Below are 8,244 nucleotides of genomic sequence, written 5' to 3' on the forward strand. Positions count from 1 at the left end.
ACCTTGTGGTAAATTACATATATTGGGGATATATAAATATAAATGGGAGGTATTGTTTTGGAGGAAATAGTTCAATTCAACAAGCACTTATTAAACATCTCTACTAAGTGTAAGGCTCTGAGCTAGTTAAAAATCAGGGCCTGTTAGTCATTTTTCAGTTGTGTCTGATTTTTCGTGACCACATTTGGGGTTTTCTTGGCAAAGATACTGGAATGGTTTGCCATTTTCCTTCTCCAGCTCATTTTACAGATGAGGAAACTGAGGCAAACAGGGGCAAGTGACTTGCCCAGGGTCATCAAGCTAGTGTCTGAGGCCCGATTTGAATTCATGAAGATGAGTCTTCCTGATTCCAGGCCTGGTGCTCTGTCCACTGTGCCACCTAGAACTGTGAATTTGCTGATATAGGAAAGTACCATCAAACTCAAAAAGAAATGGATTTCCTTATGGGTACATATTGACTTAGAAAACCACAAATTAACATATTTATATTGTGGTTTATATTTATATATATAATATATATATATATATATTACATATATATTACATATATACACATATATGCATATTTGATTTTGTTAAACATTTCCCAATTACATTTTAATCTGGTTCCTGCATCTGAGTTTTGTAGCCCACTCCACTCCTTAGCTGGAGTTTGATAACCTCTGCTAGAAGAAACTCCCTGGGTGAGAAAACTTCCTCTATAAATGAAGACTGGCACCCTCTCTGCAGTTAGAGTCTTAGGGAATTTCCTGGGGACACCTCGAGGTTAGACACCTTGCCTATGGTTACACAACCATTATATGTCATTGGCCAGCTCTCATCAACTGTTCTAGGCTGCCTTTCATTTAAACTATTAAGGTGGTGGTGTGGGTTTTTTTCTTCCATGTATTAGTTTGAGTTTTTATACTTGGCATTCTGTTTGTATTCTTTCCAAAAGTATTAGTTTATCCTAAATCAGTTCATTATAATACAGCTGAATTTTCTTTGTAATGTGTCTGAGTTTCTCACCTGCAGTCATAAAAGGAGATAGGCTACGGAGTCAGGTCTTTCTTTCTTTCTTCTTTTTTTTTTTTTAAAGACTACCTGTGATTTCATTAATAGTGGGATTTTCCAAAGAGGAAATTCCCTTTACCAAGGCAGGTCAGCACTTGCCCAGCAGTTTATATAGTCTTATAGGGGGCCATCTCCAGCTATCCTGATCTATCTATATCTTGTCATTGGACCCAGAGGGCTCTGGAGGAGAGAGTGAGGCTGGTGACTTTGCACAGCCCTGCCTCACTTAAATCCAATTCACTTGCCAGTCATGACATCACCTTCCCTCAAGAAGAAAGGACAAACAACAACAACAATAATAGTCTTACAGAATTGCCTAGGGTGGAATTAGGTGACTTATCTAGTGTTACAAAGCCAGTATATGTGAATGGCTAGACTTGAATCCAGGTCATTCTAACTAAAGCTGGCTCTCTGTCTATCATTGCTCTGTTTCTCCAATTGGGTATATGTACTCAGAATTAAATTCTTCTAGCTGAATGACTCTGGGCAGTTCTCTTAACCCCATTGCCTAGCCAAAAAAAAGAAAGAAGAAATACATTCTTGCCCTAGATTAACTAGAATCTCTTTGTACTGTAGCTCAGCATTCAATTGAACAAGATTCTGGGTCCCTCAATACTCCTCTGAAAATTATCGCCCAGATTCACATTTACTGGACTCCAACAAATATATGAGTATGTATTCAGCATAATGGAAATACACAGGCTCTTGGACAAACAGTTGGCATCCTGGAAATGGTAGATTTCTTAGGAGAGAAAGAAATTAGTTAAGGTTCTTTGGCCATTTTATGGTTTCGAGATAGTTTAAAAAAAAAGGTCTCTGAATTTAAAAACAAGAGCTACTTTTCTTTTGTTATTGGGATCCCTGGGGATTGAACTTTTGTATTTCCAACTTGGCTTGTTATGTTACTTGAGCATATGCTCTTTATTATGAGTAAAAAGAGCTTGAGAGATACCTTTTGGGCAATACACAGATTTGAAAGAGGTCTGAAGATGTGTTCAACAAGGGTTTATTTAATAAAAAATATTTACATAGGTGTCCTCTGTGTGGTTGAACAGACGGTTAATGTTACTTTTCAAAAAAGGAGTGCTGAGCTGCATCTGTAGCATGAGTAGCCTCACCCTGAAGTTCACTGTGCCTGGGAGGCAAAGCCAAGATGGCATAGTAATAGGAAACAGTACAGCCAGTTCCTCCAATTCCCAACTCCTTTAAGGAGACCCAGAAAATACACCAGATGGAATCCTGATGGAGAAATCCAAGAAAAAGTCACAGTGACTCATTTTTCCAGCCAAGATTGGCATGGGGAGACAGACAGAGAAGTCTGTGGACACAGGAGGTGGGTCTGGCCAGGAGCATGCTTTGGGTGGAATACTTGCCAGACCCATACTGGGACACCCTCAGAACTATACAGGGCACTATGATGGGGTCAGGTGTTAACTGGCAGCTTTGTAACTCACTACCCAGCTCTGGGTCACAGATCAAGGATGGACTGAAAAAGGGGATCACTGAGCATCCACTCCCTCCCCTCACTGGTCTCAGGCCCTAGGCAGTGTACTGAAAGAGCAAATTTAGAAGCAAGCAGAAGCCATGAGGCTCAGAGCACAGTTCTACCTTCTAGCCCAGTTTGAAGTCTGAAGAAGAATCACCAGGCCAGGAGTCATAGACTTCAAGGAAACCTGCAATTCTATCACTGAGCCAGTCCAGCTTCACAGCTGTCTGATAGTGGCTGAGTCCAGGAACTGTTTACTGTTGCTTAGACTTAAACCCAGAATTTGCAGAGCTCAGACCATGGGAGCTGCGGTAAGACCTTGCCTTAGATCACTTTGGGAGCGCTAAAAATTTGCACATTCCCACCTTGAGATATTCCTGAAATCCTGGAACAGCACAATACTCAATTCCCCAAGAAAGCAGCAACAGGACTAACCTAGATTGTCTTGCCAGAAGTGCAAACAGTCCAACCCTAACACCAAGTCTAAAGTCAGGAAACAGGCTGGAAAAATGAGCCAAAAAAAAAAAAGAATCTCATTCTGAAAAGCCTTTCTGGTGAGAGGAATACTCAAAACATAACATCTAAAGAAAAAATTATTTTAAAACATATATAAGTAAAACCTCAAAGGAAAACACAGCTTGGGTACAAATTCAGCCACAGTTTTTGAAAAGATAAAGCAAGAGTTAAAAACAAATTAGGATGTGCCAAATAGAAGCCAAAATGAGACAACAAAAAAAATAGTCAAGCAAAGTCAAAAGACTGAAAAAAAAATAGAAGAAAATATAAGGCATCTCATAGCAAAAACAACTGACCTGCAAAATAGATCTAGGAGAAAGAAATTCAAGAGTCATCAAGGCCAAGTAGAATGTAGTCCCTGCTCATCACTGCTGGTTGGAATACTTCTTTTCCTTAAAGGCTCAACTTAATGGCCACTTTCTCCATTATATCTTCTGGGATTGGCCAGTGTGAAAAGTGTTTTCTACCCCCTATTCATTTTCCAAAACCATTTTATTGTGGATCTCTCCTTTGCCCCAACACACTCCACCTTCCTATTATACTTCTTTCTTTCTTTTTTCTTTTCTGCTAGGCAACGGGGTTAAATGACTTGACTAGGGTCACAAGTTAAGTGCCTGAGGCCAGATTTGAAGTCAGGTCCTCCATAGTTCAGGGCCAGTGCTCTATCCACTAGGCCACCTAGCTACTTTTGTACTTGTTTATTTCTCATGCCCCTCTAAAAGATTGCAAAGTCCTTGAGAAGAGGGACTGGCACATTAAACATTTTTGTATACCCAGCAAATAGCCTAGTATCATACAATAGACAGTTAATAAATACTTGTTAAATTCATTTGAATTAAATTGCCCTTCACCCATTTATGTGTGCTATAGGCCATGCAGTTCCTATTATGGTAGGGACCTGTCAGAGGAAGATATAGATTTAGATCTGAAAGGGGCCTAGAGGCAGCTAGATGGTCCAGTGTGGTCAGGAAGACCTGAGCTCAAATCCAATGGTAGGCACTTACCAGCTCTGTGACACTGGGCAAGTAATTTAAGCTCTATCTGCCTCAGTTTCCTCAACTGTAAAAATGGGAATAATAATAGCACCTGCGTCACAGGGCTGTTGGGAGGATCAAATGTTTTTTGTCCTTTGTTTTCAAAAAGAACCAATAACGTCACGGGGTGATGTCTTGTTTCAAGGGTGAATTGGATTTCAGTAAGGCAGAGTTGCACAGCACCTCACTCTCTTTCAGAGTTATCAAAGTCCAGTGGCAAGTCAAAAGTCAAGAGGACTGCAGACAGCCTGGGATGAAGTGGATAACCTTGGTGTCTTTGATTTCTAACCAAGCTTCAGCCACCTTTACGATACGTGAAGACTTCCCTTGTCTGACTGGGCAGATGAGAACAATTTGTTCCAACAGCCATGACAATATTTGTAAAGTGCCTAGCATGTTACCTGGAGCAAAGTAGGTGCTTAATAAAGGCTAGTTTCCTTCCCTCCCACAAAGGTGGTCAAGCCCAAGCCCCTTCATTTTATAAATAAAGAAACTGAGCCATAGAAAAGTTAAGTGGCTTGCCCAGCATCATATAGCTCATAACTGTCTGAGGCAGGATCTGAATTCAGATCTTCCTAACTCCAAGTTCCATACTCTCTCTCTCTACCATAATATACTGCTTCTCACATTGGCCTGATCATAATTATTTAGAATTGTAAAGGAGCTAACCTTTACAGTTGAGGAAACAGTGGTCGTGAGAGAGGTTAATCACTTTGTCCAAGATCACACAAGTAATAAGCAGTAGGAAGGTTAAGTGACTTGCCCAGGATCACACAACCAATAAATGTCTCAGGTCTTCAGGTCCAATGCCCTATCTACTGTGCCACCTAGCTTCGCTAGTCGGTATTCAAATAATGTTGTATTTACTCATCTGTCTATAGATTATATCTCCCAGTAGAATGTAAACTCCCTATCTACTGTGCCACCTAGCTTCCCTAGTCAGTATCCTAATAATGTTGTATTTACTCATCTGTATATAGATTATATCTCCCAGTAGAAGGTAAACTCTTTGAGGACAAGCACTGTTTTTCATAGATCATAGGTTCAGAATGGGCCAAACCCTCAGAGTCCAACCTCTTTATTTTATGGATGGGAGGCCAACTCAATGTCACACAGGCAGAAAGTAGCCAAGGTGGGTTCTGACCCTACAGTCTCCAACTCCAATACTCTTTTCTACTACATTTTATTTTTTTAATTTTTTAAACTGACAGGCATTTGGACAAAATTGGGATTCAAAAAGTAGTAAACCACCCTCAGTGGAAAATCTGAATGTACGTTGTTCTCATGGTAGTTTTCCAACCAGGAGAATGACTGAAAACATCAGCTAAAATATTCTCTATTTTTTTCTTTTGTTAGGAACAATATCAAACAGCTCAGTATCATTATTATTGTTGTTGGTTATAGTAACGACTCTGTCAATTACTGTGCCTGCATTGGCCATTTGCAAAACTTTGCACTTGTAGAAAACACATTTCACTGTGCATTCCAAGGCAGCCAGAAGAGGGGAAAAAAATGCAGGATTTGGAATGCAAAGAACTTGTCTATAAAATGAAGGCGTTGGTTTAGACAATCTCCAAATTCCCTTCCAGTTCAAAATCCTGTGGTCCTGTAGTAAAAACCAACCAGTTTCTCACAGGGAGCATTAGCACTTGGCTAGAGGAATACATACTTTCTTTACCAGTCAATTTTTCAACAATGTGCCGTTCAGAAGTCCCAATAAATTGTATCATGGAAAAAAAATGTGCAAAAGGTTCCCATCTGATAGGAAAATACACGCATCCATTAGGAAAGAGGTCACAGTAATTTTAATGCTTTAAAAGTTCAAGAAATTTGCCTTCAAAGTTTTCTTCTTACAATGGCTTCTCTGAGCTCAGATTCTTTCCTATGTAGTAGAATGCTGCTTTGCAAAGAGGAGGAAATAATTTAACAGCAGAATCAATGTAGGGTTTCTTGGAGACCGATAGTCATTTGCAACAAAGGACAGTTTGCATTATGCATTGAGCTGCTTTTGGCTAAACGCACGCACATGCTGACATGAGATGTATGTTCAGTTCTGAATGCTTATTTATTTCTTATTCATTTATTGCAATTGTAAAACTTCCTGGCAATGGAAATAACTGAGTAGAAATACAGCAGATACAATGCTTGGGTCAAATTTCTTTGTTTGGCCAAGCCCATAAAAAAATGAGAGGGTTGAAGAGATGGCAAAAGGTTAAAACACAAACGTGTTCCTTTGCTGTCTGGGACAATGCTCTTGTATTTATTCATGAAAACAGTTTAATCCAAAGCCATCTTTTTCTCGTGAACAAGCCTCTTAAATCTGTTCTGCTTCCGTTTGCTACTGAAAGAATATTGAATCAGGGCTTTCATAAAGAAAAAAACTCAAATTCTCTGATAAAGATATAATGAGAACAAGAAGTCTTTATTAAGTGCCTAGTGTATGCAAGGCATTGTGTGAAATGCTAGGAATTAAAAGACAAAAACAAAAAAATAGTCTCTAACTCAAGGACTTGGCATTCTAGGTGAGGGGGTGGAGGTTGGGGTGGGGTGGTATACAACATTTGGACAGATAAGTCAGTACAAGATAATTTAAGAAGGCAGAGGGTGAAATAAGTCATGTATTTTGTAAGGTCACTTTTCAATTATGATCACTACAGATAACGCATGAAATAAATAATGTATCTCTTGAAGGATAGAGAATTGGCCTTGGAATCAGGAAGAAATGATTTTTGAATCCTGCTTCAAACATCTTATTTTGAGGCAGCTAGGTGGCAGAGTGGATAGAGTGCCAGCCCCGGAGTCAGGAAGACCCATCTTCCTGAGTTCAAATCTGGCCTCAGACACTTAGTCTTGTTTGCCTCAGTTTCCTCATCTATAAAATGAGCTGGAGAAGGCAATGGCAAACTGCTCCAGCTGTCTGACTTTCATTGGATGCTGAAGAGGGATGGTTACTTCCATATGGCAGGAAATCACAAGTAGGTACATTTTAGGTCAGTTAAAAACTTTGTTTCATTAAAAATATATATACATACATACACACACATACACACACACACATATTTTAAATGTTTGTTATTTTTATGGAAATAGTTGGTGACAGAATCTGAAGCCATTTTTGAAATCAGCATGAAAATGATCAATAGTTTGCCTCTTTTTACGGTTATGACAGAAACAAAATTGTTGCTGTCATTTTAAATGTTGTCATCCATTGGAATTAATTGTTAAGGAACAGCTCTGGAAAGTTACTGATTTTGGTTACATGTTCAGTTGTGTCTGACTCTTCATGACCCCCTTTGGGCTTTTCTTGGCAAAGACACTGGAGTGGTTTGTCATTTCTCTGGTGGATTAAGGCAAGCAGAAGTTAAGTGACTTGCCCAGGGTCACACAGCTATCAAGTGTCCTTCTTGTGGTGGTTCAGTCATTTCAGTCCGTGTCTGACTCTTTGGGACCCTATTTGGAGTGTTCTTGGGAAAGATACTGGAGTGATTTGCTATTTCCTTCTCCAGAAAGGAGTGATTGATTTGAACTCAGATCTTCCCAACTCCAGGCCCAGCACTCTGTCCACTGAACCACATGCCTATTTATGACCATTTCCAAAATATGAAGTTTACCATTATTTCATTAATTAAAAAAATAAAATTAATACACATGCTGGTAAAGTTTTAATTTTTTATTTGACTTTTTTTTAGTTATTGCTTAGCAAACTATTTAAAGAACTGCCATTGTTAGATTATTCCTCTGAAAATCCAAGCTAACCAGTTCTACTATCCACTCTTCTTTCTCCATGAGTCCTTTAGAAGTTCATGTTGTTACCCCTCATGAAGTCTGGATTCAGTCAAAGGGCCACACTTGAGGACTTAGAGGGCCACATGTGGCCATATGAGGCTGCAGGCTCCTCACCCCAGCCTGGGTTATCACAATCATATTCCTTCCCAGCTTGCAGGCTTCTCAATACCTCCAGAGGAAGTCACACACTGGTCCTGAGTCAAATACAAATTTATTTTAACTAACCTCAACTGGACCTCATTTTGGCACAGAAATTCTTTTATTCTTTCCTGATTGACTCCCAAGCCCTAATTTGCTGATCCAAACCAGTACTAATCTTTTTAAGCCTCTTATGCCACCCCTTTCCAACTCCCTCTCAGCAGCAGAACT

This window comes from Phascolarctos cinereus, unplaced genomic scaffold, assembly GCF_003287225.1.
Source record: "Phascolarctos cinereus isolate Bilbo 61053 unplaced genomic scaffold, phaCin_HiC Scaffold_5;HRSCAF=322, whole genome shotgun sequence".
NCBI lineage: Eukaryota > Metazoa > Chordata > Mammalia > Diprotodontia > Phascolarctidae > Phascolarctos > Phascolarctos cinereus.